Source organism: Protopterus annectens, chromosome 8.part0, assembly GCF_019279795.1.
Source record: "Protopterus annectens isolate FY-2018-M chromosome 8.part0, PAN1.0, whole genome shotgun sequence".
Taxonomy (NCBI): domain Eukaryota; kingdom Metazoa; phylum Chordata; order Ceratodontiformes; family Protopteridae; genus Protopterus; species Protopterus annectens.
Genome location: NC_056741.1, coordinates 760773446 through 760797513, shown reverse-complemented (window position 1 = coordinate 760797513; position 24068 = coordinate 760773446).

Below are 24068 nucleotides of genomic sequence, written 5' to 3'. Positions count from 1 at the left end.
ATGTTAGTAACACAGGTATGCATACAGAGGCATACCTATGCAGACAACAAGGAAATGCTTAATGTAGTAATCAGTGGTGGATGAACAAGATGACATGCTATTAGCCATGAAAATATGTGCTATATGTCAACTAGCAAGAGATGCAAACATAGAAGCATAAAGGTTATCACATACAGCATGATTGTTGCTAATATTTGTACTAACATATACTAATGACAAATATGTACTACACATCACTATATCAAGCTAGTCATTTTGATCAGAAAAATGATCAGAAAAACTTGGTGTCATCAAACATTTGAAAAATCACCTACAGATTTATTATTCAGTGGTCATCACAGCTGTCATCATTGCCATAGGATCAGAATGACTTGACAGGACATACATTGGATCAACCATCAGTGTTATTCTAATGCACTCTAGAGCACCCATGCTGATGGCTCACACCATGTTCCTGGCTGCCTCTGCCATATCCAGAAACACTCGGCCCAATGTGTTTTAACATTGAGCTGGATGTGGTGACACTAGCATTTTGGGGCACAGTGTGGGTAGCAGCAGTAGTGTAATGTTTCTGTCTGCATGTGGCTGATGACCTCAGTGATGAGTGACTAACAGCATATCCTTGTGCACACTGCAGCACAAGCATTGATGTCTGAGGACCACATGTGGTTCTAATGTGCAGGGGTCTGCCTATACCCACTTGAGATAATCTGTTCAGTACAGTTATGGCATGTAACATCTGGGTCATACTATGGCACTGCTCGAGCACCCCATAATAAGGCTTTCAACAGAGTGTGCATCAGAAACCACACTGTCATGCTATGCAACCAATGCCGCATGACCTCTGCATGTCTGCTCTTCTGACCATCATGTAACACTGCAGCTATGTGCTACATGATCAGCAGCATGGGCAAGTGGGTGCAAGTCACAGCCATGACTTCAATGTGAGCATTCATGTCCCTGTAATAGTAAGCGGATACCCACTGACATACATCCATGCACATCAGCTACACTCCCACATGGTGTCTGATGGACAGTATTCATCCATCACAGGAAGAATCCTGATCATTACAAGACTCTACATGGGATAGTGAGTCATGGTCACCATCATGTTCATCATTTGATGCCCCCACATCATCAAAATGGCCATCCACATTATCTTTCTTATCAGTGGCTACACCAAGAACCACATTTCTAGCCCCTTCTGGGCTAGACAATGAACCAATTGCAGAGTCTCCGTGTGCCATGGGCCATAGTATCAGATTGAGACACATCACATCCAACCTCAGGATCAAAGGGCAGACTACTGGTGGAGGCAGGTAGTGGAATTGCTATAAAAAGAGACAGATGACGCATGTCACATACATTCACAGAAGTCAAAGGATGCAGCATAGTGCTGAAATCTAGGACAACTACATAACTACAATGCTCCTGATGATATGGATTTACCAGGTCTTCATGGCTGTGGGTGGTTCAGGGACCCTATATAACAGAGATAAGCCATCTCATTTATGTATCAAGCAAATATGACAGATGACAGACAAAGTCAATACAACTACTAAAACCTACCTGACATGTCGTCTTCTGATTCCACAACCAGTGGTGAGGGTTAAAATGCCAGTGTCTTGAAAAAAGATAAATGTACACAACAGAGGATTGACAACTCAGTAATGTAACTTTCCTCCTGATGTATAACACACAGCAAATAAGATATGCATATTCCAGATGGATAATGATAATGTTCAGATTGGAGATGCCTATGCAGGTGAACAAAACCACATTAATCATGAAGGGCATAGATGATATTATCAATAGTGAAATGTAGCAACCATATAGACTGCCTTACCAGGTATGTCTTCCCTGGTTGGGGAGCTTATCATCCGACATAAAGCAGATCCAGTATTAAAAAATTGTACTCAAACAATAACATGTGAATATAATCCTCAGTCAAACAGGAGGTGAAAGCACACAATAGCTATGGCTCACACTAACAGAATATAGAGCCACTTATGGGACAAATGGTTTTGACATTGTATGAATGTACCCGTGCAGAGAACAATCCAACATTAATATCATATATCACAGGTGTGCTAAACAGTGCTACACTAGAGCAAAAATATCAAGAACCTTACCAGGTCTGAGTGTGCCTGGAGACTCATGACCCATGTCTCACCAAGATGTATCTGTAGGTTAAAATGGCACACAAAAACAAGTGAACATACTCCACATCTATAACAGGAGGCAGGGGTACACAACAGCTATGGCTCACACTTTCTTGACATGTGTTGTCACTGCTCCAATGTTGCTGAGGCTATGGAAATTAAAAACACAACACGTTGTTGACAGTGTTATGTATGTACTGTGTAGATAAGATAACATGCTGGAAGACGTACGTTGTGCATCAACATCAGGAGTGTTGTCACGGCCAAGGCATCATTCTCCTGCTCTAACACAAATCTAACATTACAGTAAGAACTGTGAATGAATGTCCTTCAATGAGAATCAGTGTATGCTGCAGTGTTTGTGAATGTCACACATACCTGTATGTTCTGGAACACCTGCCTCAATACATCTCCTGGGTATTCAATGATCCTGGCACGTGTTATGACGGGAGGCAAGGGACATGGTTGTCCCATACAGGGGAGACAATGTTGCCGCCACCACCAGTGACATTCCTCACCCTCTCATAGTAGTGGAATCTATTTAATTTATTTCAGATCATGTCAAATCAATGCCACCAGCAGGCCCCCCTGGATCTATTGTGTTCACCCAATGCATTGATCATTTGTGCAAGCTCCATCCTGGCAGGTTGCAGCCATGTGGGTGCACAGCCTCCATAATTACTTTGTTTTTGTGAGGTGTGAAATTGTGCCTCCTGTTTCAATTTGGCATCTGGAAGACAGGGTGATATGCACATCATAGAGTTTATATAAGGGTTCACATACTGACATGACAATATTGAAATAATATATCAAATAAATGCCTCACCTCTTGTTTACAGTGCATAGCTATGCTCTTGTGATCAAACTACAGCAACCATGGGTAAATCCTGATATACCCACACCCACTCATGGGTTATTGCTTAGGTAATACATATATGTTACCTCTAAAGTTTACATTTCACAACAGTCTGCTGTAATCCATTATTTCATTTCATTGACTGTCCTCGACCTAACCCCACCACAGACATTACATGCATCACTGGCCAACTTGAATAATGTTACACAGGCATGCTATACATGCAGAAAAAGTGTTAGAAGCGGTAGTGCTTTTGTTGCACTCTATTAGTTATTTATGTTACTGATGTTAACAGTTCACATCACACAAAGCAATTTGGATGAATTTTATAGAATGTAATGCTAAATGTGTATAGCAGTTTATGTACTGTACATGGAGACAGTTTTAATTTCTTTTACTTCTCATGTCATATACGCTCACAAATTTGTGTTTGACTGTACTGCGTATGTACGTCTATAAAATTGACAAATACATGTACACCTACACATATAGGTCTATATATACATACATATTTATTCATTTGTATTCATTCCTCTGTACATACTAGAAGATTGCAATGTTAAAATATCATACATCATATACACATGCATGCAATTTTATTGATTATGATGTACCACTACACTAAGTTCAGTATACAATAACTGTGTACATTTGTAGATTTCTGACCACGTCGTTGGATATATCTGTACACTTAGACAATGTCATCTTGGATTAGCACACTTGTTAGTGTATATAATGCTTCACATGCATATTCATAGTTGTAAGTTGTTTGACTTCCATCAGTTCATGCCATCACAGTGCAAATCAATTAACTAAGCAGTTAGTGTTCTGATTTGTAGTGTGAACATATGTGAAAGATGTAGGTTGGAATTTAGCTTCTTCCTGTTTGTCTTCAGTAATTCTTATGTGTTCAAGGTATTGGGAGTGCAATATTGTATGGCAATGCATGTAATAACAGTACAGTTTTTGCTGTTCTTTTGTTGTACATTGCAGTTATGTATTGAACTAAAATAATCCTTCTGTTGCTGTAAAATATCATATCTTTTTCTGTTTGCAGCTGCTGAAGATCAGGCCAGGAATGGAGCTTTGTGCACAGAGCATTAGAATAGTCTTGAGAAGCAGCAGTGGAGGAGAGGTATGTGTTATTACTTTCCACCTTTATGTCTCCAGTAATAGGTGTAGATGTGTGGTCCTATGATATTCAAGCATGCTATTATGTCAGTCTTCCCATAATGCATCTGTGAGGTATGTGCAATATGTACTGATTTATTCTAAATAGCATTAGTGTGCACATAAATTTCTGCACTCTTTACTGTGTTGTCTTTTGGATAATATGATAAACCAAGGCCCTATTTGCATTAATGGTAAGTGCTATGAGATCTTTATATCCACCTTAGCTATAGAAAAGCCTAGGGCTTTTTTATTAATATATACATTACATATTATTTACATATTTACATTATTTATATCTATTTACAAATCTCCATACATTATAAACTTCAATTTAAGCATTCCCCCACTCTTTTATCCACAACCAAAACATTATTTTTCCAAGATCTTTGCCAAAGTCCATTTTCAATTGTATTTAATTTCACAGTCATCAAAGCTGTAGATTAGGGTAAGGTGGTTCACACACCCTATCTAGATCTCGCCAAGGCCTTCAACACCATCCCCCACTCTGGAATTATAGATAAACTCACTAAACTAGGTATAAATCCCTATGTCACAAGATGGGTTGCCAACTGGCTCACTGACAGAACCCACACTGTGAAAGAAGCAGACTCCAAATCCAACTTCAGACCAGTGACAAGTGGCGTACCACAGAGTCCAGTACTGGGTCCTCTCCTGTTTGGTATCTACTTCTCTGAAGTACAGGCTAACACAGGTCTTTGGCTAATGAAGTTCGCAGATGACTGCAAACTAAGAGCCATAATCAAAACTCCAAAAGATGTGGACATCCTACCAAAGGGCCTTGCTGTGACAGAGGCCTGGTGTCAAAGCCATGGCCTCAAGCTCAATGCCAAAAAGTGCATTGTCATTCCTTTTGGTAAAAACTCTGTACCCATGAACTACCACATAGGCGGTAGTCTGCTTAACACCAAAAGTGTGATAAGAGACCTTGGGACACAGTTGGACAGTAGTCTCGCCTTTGATAATCACATCCCCACAGTAGTCAGGAAATCCTTCTATGTGGCACACCTCATCACAAAAAGTTTCTCATCCAGGAAAAAAGAGGTCATTGTTCCCCTCTACTCATCACTCATTAGACCCATTATAGAGTACAATGTCCCTTTTTGTACGTACCTCACAAGACATCTACAGCAACTGGAAAAGCCACAGAAATACCTCACAAAGAGGATTACCAGCCTCAAACAGATGCCCTATGCAGACCGTCTCAAAAAACTGCAGCTTTACTCCGTTGCATATCACCTACTCAGAGGCGATCTCTGCCTAACACACAAAGCTATGTCAATCCCAGAGCTTTTAGACATGCTCCACTTAAAAAAATCCCAATCCTATGAGCTACACACTCTAGGGACCTAAACCTTGTCACCACAATAAACAGAACATGCTGGACGGATAGATTCCTGTCTCAGAGACTTCCCATACTCTGGAACAAACTACCTATCTATATGAAACAAAGCTCCTCATTAGCACTCTTCAAGAAAAATCTTGATGATTGGATGGGAGATACGAAATTCTCCCGGGGATCACTTCTGTGGCTCTGCTCGACAGTGGCACAGGAAAATAATTTTCTTGGGTGGTGAAAGCCAGGGTACCTTTTGGCTAGGCTTATATAGGCCCTAGGGCCAATAGCCTAGTACCTACCTATGAACCTGTTTTTGTCTCTCATTCCATATAGCCCATGAAGCATAAAATATTACTCTGTCCATTTTCTTCACTTCTTTCTCTTTTCATACACCATTGTAACCAAATTCTATTATGTCCATATTTATTTGTTCAAATCTTAACATACTTATACTTCTTTCCCCAAATTATTATCTCTTTCGCATTTCAAAAACACATGCTCAGTAGTCTCAAACTTTCCACATTTATTACATATTCTAGATTTTTTTTTTTTTTTTTTTTTGTATGGCATATTTGCCTTCACCGGCAATTTTCTAATAGACAATCTCTATAAAATCATTCCATTCTTTAATCTTTTTATAGTTATTATATTTCATCATTAACACTTTTTTCTCATCTATTTCTAAATCCTTCCATAGATTAATACAATAAAATGCTTTCATAATACTTAAGTACCATTCCTTTCTATTTTTCTCACATATATTCTTTTTTATTTTCCATAACACAATTTTGCTTTGGTACTCTTTCGTTTCTTCATTCACAATGCTTTTACTTCATTTTTAACTTCCATTCCTTCCCATAATTCTTTGTATTTATAATATAGTATCATTTCTATCAAGTTTTTATTTTTCTTCATAATTCCTTTTAATACTTTATATAAAATTAAAGATGCTGCATGTACTATTTGGCTTATTAAACCCAAACCTCCTTGCTCTTATTTCATATACAGAATCCCTCTTTTGACTAGATTCAGTCTACAGCCCCATAAAAAAAGAGAATAAAATCAATTCCTTTTCATACCGAATAGGAATCATATAGATGCTATCAACTTAAGCACTTTTCCTATTACCTTGGTGTTCAACAAGTGTGCTTTTTTTCTATATGATTTCCAGAAATTAGTCATATATTTTACTTCTTTGAGTACATTATCACTTTGTTGTTGTCTGTATTCATTCCTTCCAAATGTTATTCCTAATATATCTATATTTTTTTCATTGAACTCAGCACCTCCTATTATACCTTCAAAACCAAATCCTTTACTTTTTTCCTTGTTTATACTTAAACCATTTTTAATTGATACTGACTTTTTCATTTACTTTTGCCATCCATACTTTATTTTTAACAATTAATACAATATCATCTGCATAATTATACATTATTTGCATTTGTACTTCCTTCATAATTTTGTATCCACCACTACTTGACATTTTATTAATTTTCTTCACTATTACGTTCATAACTAATGAGAAAATTACACTACTAGCTGGGCAGCCCTGCTTTATTCTACATTCTGTTTGTATTTCTTCCCCAATCCAGTCATTTACATTTAGTTTCACATAGTTCCTTTCATAAACAGATTTTATTACTTGTAATATTTTTTGCTTACATTATATGCCTGCAAAATTCCCCATAATGATTTATATTGAATATTATCATAAGCTTTGCTTATATCCCCTATCATAACCTTTGTTTCTAATTTTTTTTATGATATCATCAATTATTTCTCTTATTATCCATAATAATGCTTAACTTCCTTTCCCTTTTCTTCCAAATACATTTTGGTCATATTTTCTATCCATTTTTTTCTGTAACCTTTTTGTTATTATTCTCATAAAAAAAGTTTATAATCTGTATTATTCAGTGTTATAGGTCTCCAATTTTTCATCTCCTCTTTATTTCCATTTTTAAATATAAATTTTATAACTCCTGTACATATCTCTTTCTCTTTAATTCCAGTTTCTAACCATTCATTCATAACTTCCATAAAAAAATTGCCACTCTTTCATTTCTTTATACATATCATATTCAATTCCATCCAGTTCTGTTGCAGGATTCATGTCAATATATTTTAGAATTTTGTTCAATTCTTTCTTGGTTATTTTTTGTTCTAAATATTCATTATCTTCCTTATTTAATTTTTCACCTTAATAAATTTGTTCTATGTTTTCTTCACTGTTAACAAATAATTCCAATACATATTCTTTAATTATTTTGCATATTCTTTCTTGCTGTCTTATTTGCTTACCTTCCTTATTTTTGGGTTTATATTAGATCAGCGCATGCTTAAAAAAGCGAACCTTGATTGATCAAACTTATGTAAGCGAAAGCTTAAAATATCGAAGCAACAGAAACCCAAATTTTTTCCTAGGGAAAGAATTTGGTTGTCTGTTTCTGTTGCTTTGGTATTTTCAGTGCTGCGGTGGAAAGTTACGGGTTGGGTTCAGGTAAGTGTGCAATTGTGTGGATGTGAGTGTTAGGGGGTTAGGTGAGTTAGGGTTAGAGCGTGGGTTAGGTATGTGTGCGATTGTGTGGACATGAGGGTTAGGGCAGGTTAGGTGAGTTAGTGTTAGAGAGTGGGCGAGGTGAGTGTGCGATAGTGATGGACCTTAGGGTTAGGGTTTGGGTTAAGGTAAGTGGATAGTTAGTGGTGTGTGTATAGTTTAGTGTAGGGTTAGGTGTCAGTTTTTAGGTCTATGTGTGTGGATTGCTGTTTGTTTGGTGTGCTTGTGTTGTGTCTATGTGTTTTGGAGCAGCAATGTTTTTCCCTAGGAAAAAAAATTGCTGTTCTGACAGTTCAAGATTGTAAGCTTTCATTTACATAAGTTCGATCAATCAGCATTCGCTTTTTTAAGCATTTGCTGATCTAATATAGACACTTATTTTTTTATTATCCAATTATTTTCCTTCTTTTATTATTTTGGTCAAATATGGTGCTACCTCTTTCTTTCCTTGTAAATATTTTTGCTTATATAATAATTTGTTAATTTTAATTTGATTCATTTTATATATTTCTCTTTCTTTTTCATAAAAGGAATTTTTCTTCTCTAATAAGTCTCTAAATGTTTCTTGACTTAATATCTTATATCTCTCTTTTTCTTCTCTTCTTTTCTTCCTTATACATTCTAAAAATACTTTTTTATATTTTTCTTTAAAATCTAATTCTCATAAAACTCCCTCATAGTCATATGATTTTTCTATAATTCCACAAGTTCTTTTTTCTCTTCCAAAGCTAATTAATTTTTATTAATTCTCTTTATTCCTGTTCCTATTCTTATATATTCTTCATTTTCATGTGCTTTGGTTCCCTATTAGAAGACTGAAGACACATTCTTTCGAATGCATCTTTGTTGAACTCAAAAGCCTGAAATGGCAAAATATCGAAGCGGCTTCTAAACGAATTCTTTCCCAGGGAAAGAATTCACTTGGCCGCTTTGTTAGTTTGCCGTTTGCGGCACTGTAGTGCAGTCTCGGAGTTGGTATATTTAAGTAGGGGAGTGGGGGGGCACAGCCCCCCACATCGGGGGGTGTGGGGGCAAAGCTCCCCACTTAATGTAATGTTTAAAGTATTCTTTTTGTTTTTGGTTGTTGTTGGAACAGCGATTTTTTTCCCTAGGAAGAAAATCGCTGTTCTGACAGTTCAAAATTGTAAGCTTTCACTTACATAGGTTCAATTAATCACCGTTCACTTTTTGAAGCGCTCGGTGATCTAATATAGACCCCATGTACTTTAACCCATATTGCCACATGATCTGAAAATCCACTTAGTTCCTTTTTTATAACTTTTAAACTATCAGATATTAAAAATAATCAATTTCTGTCCTAATTTAATTCCTTTTATAGGTCCAGTGGTTATTCTCCCATGCACTTAACTTTCCACTTCTCATAATTTCTTTAGCCATTTTAACATCACAATTGCGCTTATTTTTCTTAAATTACAATCACCCACCACTACATTGTCGATATTTATGCAAACATATTCAAGAATATTTTTAAACATCATTTTTCTCTTTTTTGTTACATATGCATATAAAGCTATAATTCTATACACATATTTTTTTTCCATTTCACATCTATTACCATAGTTCAGCCTAGTTCCACTATGGTTACATCTAATATTTTAATGCTTTCTTGACATAATATACATATGCTCAGGTATGTTTCTTTCCCCATGTTCCAAACTACCACACCATTCCAAAGTTTTTCAGTTTGTGTTCTTTCTTCCTCTGTTAATAATCTGATACCTTCTAAAATAATAATACGTGCATCTACTGCAGCACACCATTGTAATATACCTATTCTTCTTTTAAGATTTTTATACGGTTCACTTTAATATTTTCAGCTTTTAAGAACAGTTAGTATAATAAAATGTTATCCCTTTCCTTTCTTATTTTCTCTAAGCATTATGTTTTTGAATTTTCTTTTCCTTTCTTTAACTCTTTTCCCTACCAAATGCTTTTTATTTCTTACTGTGCACCAATCAGTTTCTTCATCACTTGTCTCCTCTGCTTGTTTTTTCTTTGTTACTTTCCTTAACTTCATGTTTAACCTCTTTATCAGTTAAATTTTTTGTACATGTTCTTGTATAACACATTCTACTATCTCTTTATCCTGTATAACTTCAATTTCTTGCACATTCATTTCATTCTAGATATGAATGACCAGTATTGACACATAGTTTGCACTTTAAATCACATTTTTTGCATTATGCCCTGTTTTACCACATAAATAACATTTTCTATCACATTCATTGATTAAATGATCCTTTTTTTTCACAAAAATAGCATGTTTTTGGTTGACCTCTGTATTTTCCAAGACCCCTATTACCATGAACATCAATACTAGGTATGTGCATGACATTATCATTTTCCGTTTTCAGTATTACTCCACATTCCCATCCCCCATTCTATAGTCCTCTTTCATCATATATTTTTGTGGTGTCCATTACTTCTTTACATATAGTTAACAAATGTTATTTCAGTTCTTTTGCTTCAACTTCAGTTCTAAACTGGATCATTATTCTTTTTTTTCTTGTTTGTCTGTAAAAACCTTGCATGACATATTCTGACCATGAATAAATATTTTTCTTTTGTTCATATGCACCCAAAAAAATTGCCATGGCCTGCCCAGTCTCAAATATCAAGTCACAAAAAGTTTATTTATTAATTAAAATAAATGCTCTTACCTCTTTTGCTTTGACACCCAGAGGTGCTCTAATAGAGTCCCAAATCTTGTATCTGTCCAAACTTTCTTCTTTTTCACAGCTGACATGTACTGTATACTTCTTTTATGTTTTTTTATTTCTTCTTTCTTCTTTGCTCCTTCTCCCACAGTTTGTGCATAAGTTTTTGTCTCTTGAACTTTTCTGGTGCAGTCTCTTGTTCTCCTTTTTTCTTCTTCTATTTTTTCCATGATGTCACTCCATGAAATTGCTGCTCCACTTTCTGGTTCACTATGGTTTACAATTTCTTCCAAATAATCATCCCACAACCCTCCCCATTGTAGGGTTGTATTTACACATTTCTCAGAGGTAACCATCTATCCTTCAAACAGTCTCCTCTGAAAGTTTTCCTCTGAATCCATCTCTGTTACAGCTACAATCTCCTTTTCTTTCAATATCACTGTTTTTCTGCACCCACAGCATCAGAAAAAGAATTTTGGTAGCAAGTCTACAATTTCAACTACTTTTCCATCCACCTTCACTTCATTTTCAGCCAAAGCTGAATCAGCCATATTTTCTTCCTGTTCCTACTGACTGTCTCTGTGCTTTGACAGGAAACAGGAAGTCAGGATGTGTAACACACAAATCCTTCCCCCAACTACCAAGAATAGGAGAAGTCCCCAATGCCCTGGCAAAATTTCTCCTAGTAGTATAAATACAACAAATGGACTCCCCTGAAAAGATGCTACTAGTCTAGCTGGACTAACCTGGTCAACAAAGGATATTTAAATACATCTGCCTTCATTTCAAAGTAAAGAAGAAAATAGTATGAAAGCAGAAATTTTTTGTTAAGAATTTCTTTTATTAAATTAACATATTTACAGTATATACAAAGAAAGGAAGAAATTTAACTTCACATGTTATACAATGATGGGAATACATTGAATCACCAAGGTAATCATATACAATTAACACATTAAGAATCTTGGTATTCCAATAGCAATATTTCAAGGTTATCCCAACCACTAAAAGTCTTAGCGTGATTTAAAGATCTTCTGATTACTTCTTTTTCCGGTTTACATAGTATTTTTGTTAAATTAAAAAAATATTTGAAAGTAGGAACTGAGTTTGATTTCCAACGTTTTTGTAATAACTTTTCTAGCTACTGCCAAGAGGGCCAACACATTGTTTCCTCTTTGGCTATTATAGATACAGGGAGTGGAACATTTATTAGTATTCATGATCTAGTTAAAGAACAATTATCAGACCATAGCCCCTTAAAAATATCCTTACCTCTTCTCAATATACATTTAAATTTTCACAATCCTTACACATGTGTATCAATCAGCTTTTGCATCACTACTACATCTCCAACAAACTAAAGAAGTCATTTTAATAAACTTAGTGGTTTTATAGGGAGTAACAAGTATTCTATGTATATATTTCTACATAAAAATGCTCCAGGGTAAGCATAAACAAGTTTGACTAACTGATTTAAGTGACAAAATTGCATTCTTATCATCTATTGAGTCACTCAGTCCACTACTATCTAAAAAGTTCCAGAATTTTGCATCAAAATTATAATTACTAGCATTTATAATTGACTTATGTAGCTTGGAAAAGTTTCCTCTGTATGTCAATCTGCCATGAATAACAGCACTGATATATTCATATAATGTGAGAATAATGTTCTTTTCTCTTCACTCATATTATCTATAAATTCATTTAATTTTTTACTGATGAATAATATTAACTGGTTAGCAGATTCATCCAACTAATATTCTTTTATTAAAAATTGTGGAGACTTAGTTTTTCATTTTTCAAAGCAATCAGACTATAATACTAATCCATTCCTTTTTCATAAATTCATTTTAACATTGTTCTGTGTTTCCTTAATCTAGAGGTATGTGCAATGGGAAAGCACAAAAATTTCCTTTGATTTTAATGGAGTTTTAAAAACATATTTCCTGTTTTAATAACTGATTTCATACATGTAGTGTCTAAAGACTGAAATGAATTTCTTTCTAAGTTAAATTTTGTTAACCACAAAACCAACAAGTTGGAACCAAAGCCAAAATAAAAACAACTAGTGATTTATCACTTTCGTTCTTTTAATCTTAGAACGTCCTCAGAATAAATAAACTCACAATCATAATTCAATTTATAATCAGTACAAATGACATAATTTCACCAATCAACCAATAAAAAAAGTCTAATTACAAATACTTTTTAAACCAAATAAAACAAGCGAAGTAGGGGTAAATGCTCTGATAACTATACCAATTAAGTTTAAAACAAAGAAACAGCACCAGAGCGCTCCACAGCGATCGGATTATACACAGAGAAAACTAGTAGCACTATAAGTAATAGTTCAAGCATGTAGTATAAAATCCAAGGTTTACTGAAATTCCAGGTTAGCGCTTTCACCCTCATGAGCTTCTTCAGACCTTTTACATCTCATAAAAGTAATGCTAACATTTATACTAAAGCCTCTATGACATAATTCTTTAATTAAGTAAAATTAAGTAAAATAGTGTTCACCTGTAAGGCTTCATTCAAGAACAGTTTATAAATACTCAACCACAAAGCAACTTCTACAGTTAAAGTATGCATATATTAATTAATATATATATATATATATATATATATATATATATATATATATATATATATATATATATATATATATATTAGCACTAAAAACTGTCCTCAGAGCTAAGAAGATCAGGAATACAAATTACTAAAACACTTCTTAATATAAAAGAATGACGAAGGAGCCAGTAGCTAAGCTTTCATCCTTTTAATAGTATCAAGAACTTTATCAATCAACAGTAAGATGAAAACCACAGTATATATACCCTAGTGGGTGTTACCAAAAAAGAGTAGACTACTGAAACCAGACAGTAAATAAATAATGTAAATTTCAGAGCCAATAAAAAACTGGAAATTATACTAAATTTCAAGGGTGAGCAGTGTTTACATAAACAAGTGCTGTAGCAGTACAACTAGTGAAGCAAAAACAAATGTTAATATATGCTTAAACATAAAAGTTAAATAACTAAGAAAAATTAAATATATTATCTAAGAACATATTTCGAAGGACCTTTTTTGAAAAACATTATAAAAAGCAGACTCTCAATAATAAGACAGTGTTTGGGTAAGAGGGGAAACTTTAGCGTTTCCACCTGAGAACACATTTAATATTTAGGCTTTCATTCAAACCAGGCAGTGTATCTGAATTGAATCTAAGCTGCCAACTTAATTATTTTACTTCACGTAGTATATTGATGTCACCAAAGAAGGAATCTATCTTCTGTAATATAAGAAAAGTGAAAATGGCAAAATTATCACATAATAAACTATGCTTAGCAAGGGCATTTTTGGAATCATGCCTTCTAATTGCTGCCAAATGTTCTTTTATTCTAGCAGAAAACATTCTAGAGGTTTTGCCAATATAGAACGCAGGACAAGAATTGCACACTGCTGCATAAATAACATTCATAGATGACTATGAAACTGGATTCTGAAATTATTGTGTTTAAAGACATAAGCACTGCCCTTGAAAATGTATGGACAAGTGACACAAGTGCCACAAGAAAACATACCAACTGTATTGTCTGAAGAAGTGGAAGCATCTAAAATAAAGTGAGAGTCTCTGTTATCAAAAGCTGTTCTAAGAGACTTGGTTCTCTTGTGTAAAAAAACTGGAGGCATTCTTAATTTATTAGACACCTCTTGACTATTTGTCAAAATATCCCAGTTATTGAGAATAATATTCCTAATGGGAACAGCATCCCTACAAATAGGGATAGGAAAAGCAACTGACCAGTCTCGTACAAGGGTCTCAGGAGAGGGAGATACTAAACTGGATGAGGGAATATTATTGGGATCTGAAGGAACAAGTACTAAGTTGGGTATGTGTATTCCTTATACTAGGGATGTTAGGAAGTACGCTAATATATTCAATGACCATTGGAATATACTTATGACAGATCCCCTTGTAAAGGATATAGTGGGTGAAGTACCTCAATTCACTTTTAAGAACAAGAAAAATTTGAAAAGGAGACTTTGTGTATCTAAACACGATTTGACCAAAGAGAGTATCTATGGGACTGTACCATGTGGTAGCTGCAATCAATGCAGGTATGTTAAGGAAGGTGTCACTTTCATACATCCAGACACCAAGAGAGAGTATGATGTTAGGGTTAATGCCACATGTCACACTAAACATGTAATATACCTTGCTATGTGCTCCCTATGCCACAGTTTTTATGTGGGTAAGACTGACAGGATGCTGAAAGAGAGGATAAGGGAGCACATGTACCATATTAGCAAAGGGTCAAGGATTAATGCTTTGTCCAAACATATTTTGGACAAAGGCATAAGTTATAATTTTCGATTCATGGTAATTTCTAAAGTTTTGGAGAGTGATAGGTATAGTGATGCTAGAGAGAGAACGGAAGAATTGGAAGCAAGGTGGATCATTATGCTGAGGGCTACCTGTGGGCATGGTTTGAATGAGAATATTCCAATGAAACCAACTTTAAAGAAAAGGAGATTACGCAGGTAGAGGAACACATCAAATATGTATATTTCTACATCAAAAATATTTTTTGATATACATGTTTACATTTTTATATATTTATATATTTATATGCATACATTAGTTTATTTTTATTTATTTTTATATATATATATATTTTATGTGAATGCTTTATGTGCATACATTAAGTGTATTTATTTTCATGATTATATTGTTGATGAATTACATGCAGTTTTTAGATGAATTTACTGTGTTTAATGAATTTTAAAGGTGGTTTACCTTTAAGATGAATTGGTCATGTGTTTTAGCAGAGTACTTAAGCAGGTGGGAGTGTGACTATTTTCAAACACCTGAAGAAGCAGTAGTGAAAGCGCTTGTGTTGTCTGAATAAAGCAGTGCTGGTTTTACTGAAGTGGAGTTATCCTTGCCTTTGCCTTTGCCTTTACTGATGTATTTTTGAAGTTGGAACTGAGAACTGAAATTGAAGTGAGTTGGATATACTATAGCCTGCCTCCTGGAGATATTTTCTTAAGATTATTTATTTACTGTCTGATTTCAGTAGTCTACTATTTTTTGGTAACACCCACTAGGGTATATATACTGTGGTTTTCATGTTACTGTTGTTTGATAAAGTTCTTGATACTATTAAAAGGACGAAAGCTTAGCTACTGGCTCCTTCATCATTCTTTTATATTAAGAAGTGTTTTAGTCATATATATATATATATATATATATATATATATATATATATATATATATATATATATATATACTATGTTTATAAACTACATGCTTGAACTATTACTTATAGTGCTACTCGTTTTCTCTGTGTATGGTCTGATTGCTGTGGAGTGCTCTGGTGCTGTTTCTTTGTTCTAATTACAAATAGTTTATTTATTCTGAGGAAGTTCTAAGATTAAAAGAATGAAAGCGCTAAAACACCAGTTTTTTTTATTTTGGCTTTAGTTCAGTCTTGTTGATTTTGCCATTTTTTTTAAGTTTTTTGCTGGTTATTACTCTTTGTTTAAAATTTTGTTAACCGGATGAAAGGATTATTACATATTTCTAATTTATCATGTTTAATAAACTTATACAAATTTAGCATAATCTGTTGCTGGATGGTTTTGTGGCTGGATGGATTTCCATTGACTAGTATAAGTTGAGTCTATCCAGAGTAAAACTTGCAGCAATAGAATAAGATTCTACATCTGGGAAGCTAATACCACCTTACTTCTGTAATCTTATATGATTTCTATAAGCAATTCTTTGCTTTTTATGATACCATAAGAATAAAGTTAATGTTTTTTTCCATTTTCTTTAAAAGGTTTTTTTTTTGTCAAATATTAACGCTATTGAATGCAATATATATATATATATATATATATATATATATATATATATATATATATATATGCTCATAAGTAAAAAAAAATATTCTTTCCATGTTTAGTTAGAAGTGACACATTTTCAATTACTTTTTCAAAGATATTATTAATAATCTTACTCACATCTTGATAGATTTGTATTCCTAAATATTTTAGTTCTTTTCCTTCCCAGTTATATTTATATTTATCTTTAAAGGTACTATCTATTAAATGATTTAACATTAAAGTTGCAGTTTTATTATTATTAAATTTCAGCAGCAATACTTCATGAAACTCTTCAAGTTCCTCATCTATTTCTTCAGTCAAATAATTTAAATCTCCTACAGTAAGCAAAATATCATCTGCATAAAAAAGCTGTCTTTTAGATTGACAATATCTATTAATTGAGAATCCATCAATGTTTCCATTGCTTCTGATAATATTAGCTAAGGGTTCAATAACTAATGCAAATAGTAAAAAGGACAAGGGACACCCTTATTTTGTGCCTTTGTTTAAAGTGAATCCTTGAGAAATGTAAGATCCAATTTACCATATGCTTTGGAGTCTCTACGCATTTTTTTAATATTCCAATAAACTGTTCTAGAAATGCAAATGCTTCTAAAGTCTTAAACAAGTAGTTCCAATCTACAGAATCAAAAGCTCTCTCGATGTCTAAGCTAATTAGGGCCATTTTTCATTCCTTTTGCTAAATCTAAAATAGTTACTACTGTTTTTATATTATTGTACGTTAATCCTGTGATTATAAATCCCATCTGATCTTTATTAATTGATTTATCTACTATATATCTTGATCTTGTGGAGTAAAATGGAAGTAAATATTTTATAGTCAACATTTAATAATGAAATAAGTCTATATGAGGAGACTAACTTATCATTCTGTCCTTGTTTAGGTATAGGCAAGATTACAGAAACTTTTCATGAGAGAGGAATTATTTTGTCACTCTGAATTATCCTGAAAACATCACTCAGTAATATTTATTAATATTTAACAAAAACAGACTATATAATTCCATATATAAACTATCTAACCTTGGGGCTTTAGCATTTTTACCCATTTTAAAGTTTCTTTAACTTTTATCAGGGTAATAGGCTTATTCAACAGAAATATGTGTTGGTCATTAGGTTTACTACTACATTTTTCTTTAAATAATTGCCAATTTTGTAATCATCAGGATTATTATTTTTAGCTTGATTAAGATCCTCATGGAATTCCTCTACATCTGAAGTAAACTTATTAGTATGAGGATTTTGGATATTATTGAGTTATGCCTTTTTGCTTAACATTTTATTTCTATTAGCTAATCTATGTACATTTTTGAAGGCATCACACAACTATGCAATTTTATTTTTTCCTAAACCTATCACCACTTTATGCATTAAAATTGTTTGATATTTTATCATCACATTTTTAATTACTTCAGTATTATCTAATTTCTTTGTTTGCTGTTCAAACCTCACTTTGTATATTTTATCTTGTATTTCTAACAACTCTTTATCCATCTCTTTCATTTTATTATTGCCCATCTTACCACTCTATCTTTAATATGCATTTTTAATGAGTCCCATAGTATGACTTTACTAACCAGACCATTATTCAAAGATCAAAAAAAATCTTGATTTGTTCCTTAAGGTAACACTTAAACTATTTTAATTGCAGCAAATATACTGGGGTTCTATAAATAATCTGAAATGCCCTTATATCCATTATTATATTAATACTTGGTGCAGTATGATCAGATAAAATACAAAGAATAGTTTTAAAATGATTCACTTTATTAAATAAATGTATATACATAAATTCTATGAATTCAAGTTTGCATCCCATATGCATAAGAATAATGAATGAAGAACAATGACTTATCTTCAGCATTTAGAAGTAAATCATCTATATTATTATTATGAATCCATCTATGTAGTGCTTTAGGTGGGGTCTATATTAGAACATTGAAGTTTCAAAACTTCAAATGTTCTAATATCGACCCCTATTCAGCAAAAGCTGAAAACATCAAACATACAGAACAGCGTTTTTTTTCCTAGGGAAAAAAATTGCTGTTCCAAAACACATACACACAACACAAGCACACCAAACAAACAGCAATCCACATACATACACCTAAAATCTTACACTTAACCCTACACTAAACTATACACACACCACTAACTATCCACTTACCTGAACCCAAACCCTAACTCTAAGGTCCATCACTATCACATACTCACCTCATCTGCGTCCTAACCCTAACTCACCTACCCTGCCCTAACCGTCACGTCCACACAATCACACACTTACCTGACCCTCGCCCTAACCCTAACTCACCTAACCCTCACAACCACACAATCGCACACATACCTAACCTGCGCCCTAACCCTAACTCACCTAACCCGCCCTAACCCTCACAACCACGTAAACGCACACATACCTAACCCACACCCTAACCCTAACTAACCTAACCTGCACTCAATTGCACACTTACCTGAACCCAACCCGTAACTTTCCACCACAGTGCTGAAAATACTGAAGCAACAGAAACGAACAACCAAATTCTTTCCCTAGGAAAAAATTCAGTTTTCTGTTGCTTTGATATTTTCAGCTTTCGCTAAATAGGGGTTAATATTAGAACATTCAAAGTTTTGAAACTTCGATGTTCTAATCTAGACCCCTTTAGGTGATACCAGTATTTTAGCTTTTTTTCTGTTCACTTGTATCTTCTGTACTAGATACACAGTTAACATCCCCTTCTAAAATTAAACTACCCTTCCAATGATTTTGTAGTAAGTTTAAGTGATCTTTAGCCGCTCTTGCATCTACTCCAGGCATCCAGTAAAAATTAGCTAGTGTATAGAGTTTGTCATTATATATAATTATTTCAAATGTATACATTCCTTTGGAATCATTAATGGAGTCCATGACCTTAGGCATTACAGTGAATTTTCTCCAAAGTATAGCAGTTCCTTTCCTCTTTTTTGTTAAAAGAAACAGATGATAACATTTCATAACCTGTTATATAAACATTGTATATCTTTATGTATCAAGCATGTATCTTGAAAGAACGTCTCCTCTATTTAATTTTGTATATCTTGCTAATGATTTCCTTTTGTTGCCATCATTTAGTCCATTTACATTAATAGATAATATATTAAAACAATCCATACTGTGTAGTTAAAAATATTTCTTTTAAAAGATAATATGACACATTTATCCACCATATTAATTTAATTATGTATGAGATTATAATGCATTCCTCTGACATTATCTTAACATTTCAGATGGTTTTGAGTTCTTTCTTTCTACAAACTAAACTACTAAAATTCAAAAATAGCAAAACCAAAGACAATTCTACAACTATAACTGTATATATTACTAATAAAACACAACCTACCATGGATACCAAAGTTCCTAGTTTGCTTATTGAATAGTCAAACTACCACACTATTGCTCTACGTAGCAACATCTAAAATTCATCAAAAAATAGCCAAAAGCTACTGTGACTTACAAATAATTAATATAATATTATATACGGGTCAAAATAATGAGAGACTATTAATTTAGTTATATGTTTTGCCATTTAAAACTATTCCCTCATTACTACATACACATTTGATAATCCTCTTCTTTTAATAATAAATATTAAATAATCCAACAAATAGTATGCTACATACCTATTTATGTAATAGGATATAAATTACCCATTTAATATTCCTAAATTATTCATTCATTCAACATTATTATAACTATATCTTTAAATCAATAAGTATAACAGAGTGGGAGAAATAAAAATTTCTGTAAACTTACAGGTCACAGGTAATCTTATATCAAACTATAATACAATAGAGAGATCAAGGCACATATCATATCAAAAGGCACACACATATTTTTAGCTCTAACAAAAAGTCTGAATTAATAAGTACAAGTGTCTATATCTCAAATTTCTGTAGCACTCAACATATCAAATATGAAAATGTTTAAAAATCCATTAGCTTATTAAACTACTTCATAAAAATACATACATGATTGAGGTAGAAGAAAATGTCTTACTATTGCTATAGAGTCAAAAAAGTGCAGTCTATATTGTATTCAAAAGGTACATAGTGTTCAATTCAAATCACATTCTCTTTTCCCGGATTCAAACATATTGAAAAATCTACTTTACTTTCTATCAAAATGGATGGACTGATTCAGCAATAAAACACTAAAGTTTCAGCTTTGACTTATGAATTTAGTTATTTCAGGCAGTCTTAGTGAATCTAATAACATACAACATGTAAAAAGTTTTAAAGTTCACATGATCAAGCTTCAAATTTCAGATTATTTTGAAATGTTTATATAATATTCTATGTAAATTATATAAGAGCTTGTGCATTCACATTTCTGTCATATGCGGGTATATAAAAAAAGACATCTTTCTTAAAAGCAGCAATGCCACAAACTTTCTTAAAATCAGTTTATTTAAATATATTTATCTTTCTTATTTTCCCACTGTTATTCTACTTTATTCTATATATCATGTATATCTAAAATTTCCAATCAAAGAGCTAGTTAATCATCAGCTCTCTATTAAAGATTATAGTATGTATACATAGTTCTTAATTTACTGATACTACTTTTATTAATCTTACGTAGTAGATATTGCATTCCTAATAAAGATGTTTACTCTTATTAATTCTAGAACTATAAACAATATTGACTATATATATATATATATATATATATATATATGAATATATGTGTGTGTGTGTGTGTGTGTGTGTGTGTGTGTGTGTGTGTGTGTGTGTGTTTATAAAATCATTTCTGCTTATTTAATTTGAATGTGTATTTTTAGCCATTGTGAACTGTTGTTCTGATCTAAGCTTTACATGCTGAGATCAGAATTTGACTATAGCATGTGATAATGAAAACGCACAGCACAAAGTAGCGGCTAATTTCCTCTGTAAGTTTCTCATTCTTCTTAGTTCTTTTAAGCTGTTCTAGTCAGTAATAATCATCTCACTTTACTTTTTAATTAATATATACAGTTTATATATATATATATATATATATATATATATATATATTTAGTTCAAGTTCATAACACTAGAGTATAAGCTATTATCATGTAAAATGTAACCAACTTATATTTTACTACATCTCAGTATTAAACATTACTATAGCTTTTGTTTTAACAATTCTCCACTTCTAAGAAAGAAAATGTATTGTTTTGAGTAGCTTTCTCGAATATATACTTGAGAGAAAAAAATAGAAAGTTATTTTCTTCTTTCACAGATTTCAGTGATGAACTTTTACCTAGAGGTTCTTCAGGAAAGCTCAAGGCTAGAAAAATCCAACATTCCGAATAATGGAACATTTTTTTTTTCTCAAGTTTTGTTTCTAGTGCCAGTTGTTTCATAAATGACCCATGAAAGGAATGTATTACACAGAAACAAAGAAAACAAAATCACCAACACTTTAACACTTCTAGTTAGCATATTACTTAGATGTGACATTCGGTTAACCCAGCAATGCACATACTAAGCAATGTTCAACAAATAAAATAAAATTCTTAACTAATGTAGCTTTAAAGTTACCAGTTCCTTTGCAGATAATATAATGACATTCTTTTACAGGAAGTATTTAACATTTAAAAAGTGGCATGCAAGTTTAATTAAATGAAATATATTACATCTTTCACTGTAAATATAGTAAAACAGTAAAACTAATAATTTATATTCCTCATCATGAAAAATATTTTATCTTAAAATATAAATACATAGTTTCATATGTTTTGAAGCTTAAAGTCCAATATAAACCTTTTACTTAAAAGGCAAATCTATAATTTCAGAAAATAATAGTCCTGAAATCAAAGAATGAGAGTCACTTGTTTGTAGTCTTTTTACTTTTAAAAGCAGTTATACAAGAATTCAGATCACTCTGTCTCTTCAGGGATATATCGTTCCACTCCATTTAGTCAGTATTATTAAGGATTTTATTGTTGTTACCAAAAGTGGCTACCTTCTCCAATGTGTTGAATATTTTGGTTTCTTTGGAAAGGAATAATTTTATCTTTTTAGGAAACACCAAAGTGGCTTTAATATTGTTATTTTTAACTTCCTTGATCAGTGATAAACAGGATTTTCTTTTACTGATTACTTTACTGGAATAATCATTGCCGAATCTAACTGTGTCTTCACCCATTTAACAGTGGGTTGGACCATGCTGCTTTTAATATTTGATCTTTTTCTAAGTTAGACATGGACATAACTATAATTGAGCATGGTGGTTAGTTTCCCTGCTTATAAGTTGTTCTGAGAGATCTATGTGTTCTCTCAATTCCAAAGATAAAGCTTCAGGTAAATTTAATGTTTTATGTAGCCAGGAAGTTAAGAAGTCTATTATACTCACTCCCTCATACGTTTCAGGTATACCACAGATTCTAATGTCATTTTGTCTCAATCTATTTTATAATGATCAAGTTTTTCTATGAACCAGTTATTTTGTTTTAAAAGAAATTCAGTCTGAGACTCACCTTCAGTTATTCTTTCTTCATGATCATTTAAAGTCTTTTCCATAATGCTGATTTGTGCCCCTTGTTGTTTCATAATAATTTCAAAATGTTCCATCCTCTTTCTGGTATCTTCTTTGAAACTTTCTAGTTTGGTATCCAGTTTGTCTATTTTAAGTAATATATACTGCATACTAGATATTAATGACTGGATGTCTTTTTTAACACAAGAATCCTGAGTACCATTAATTGAGTGACTCATGTTGAAGTTTCTTCTCTCTTAAGCAAGCAGTTGAAATTCTTGAAGCTATACATCTTTGTTTGACTATTAATGATTACAATTAGCTAACAAGTGTCTCCAACTTTTAATTTTTGATTTCATTTTCTGACAGAAAAAAGTTTTCTGTCACATATCTTTCACTAGTTGCTGCTCTCAGTTAGCCATCTTGGTCATGCCACCCCCATATGCTGAAAGTTTTGGGCAATGTTTGTGGTAATTGGTAGGAGGGAAACAAGTAATGGGGCACCAGAAATACTGCAAGTGGCCCAGGTCCTTTCCTCTGCCTAGGGCCCCATTTGACCATGATCCAGAGCTGCATGTCTCACATCCATCATTAGCTGTAGCCATGGTGATGTGGCCATGATTGTCTTTTACTTTACTTAATGTTTTATTAGAAATGTTGTGTATTACCTCAGATTCCACAAATTGTGATGGGTATATATATATATATATATATATATATATATATATATATATATATATATATATATATATATATATATATATATATATATATATATATATATATATTATGACCATATCCATAACCATTTGTGGATATTTGTCTCTTTTCAGACATAATGGCTGATGCACATTTGCCTTCATTTAGTACTTTTCA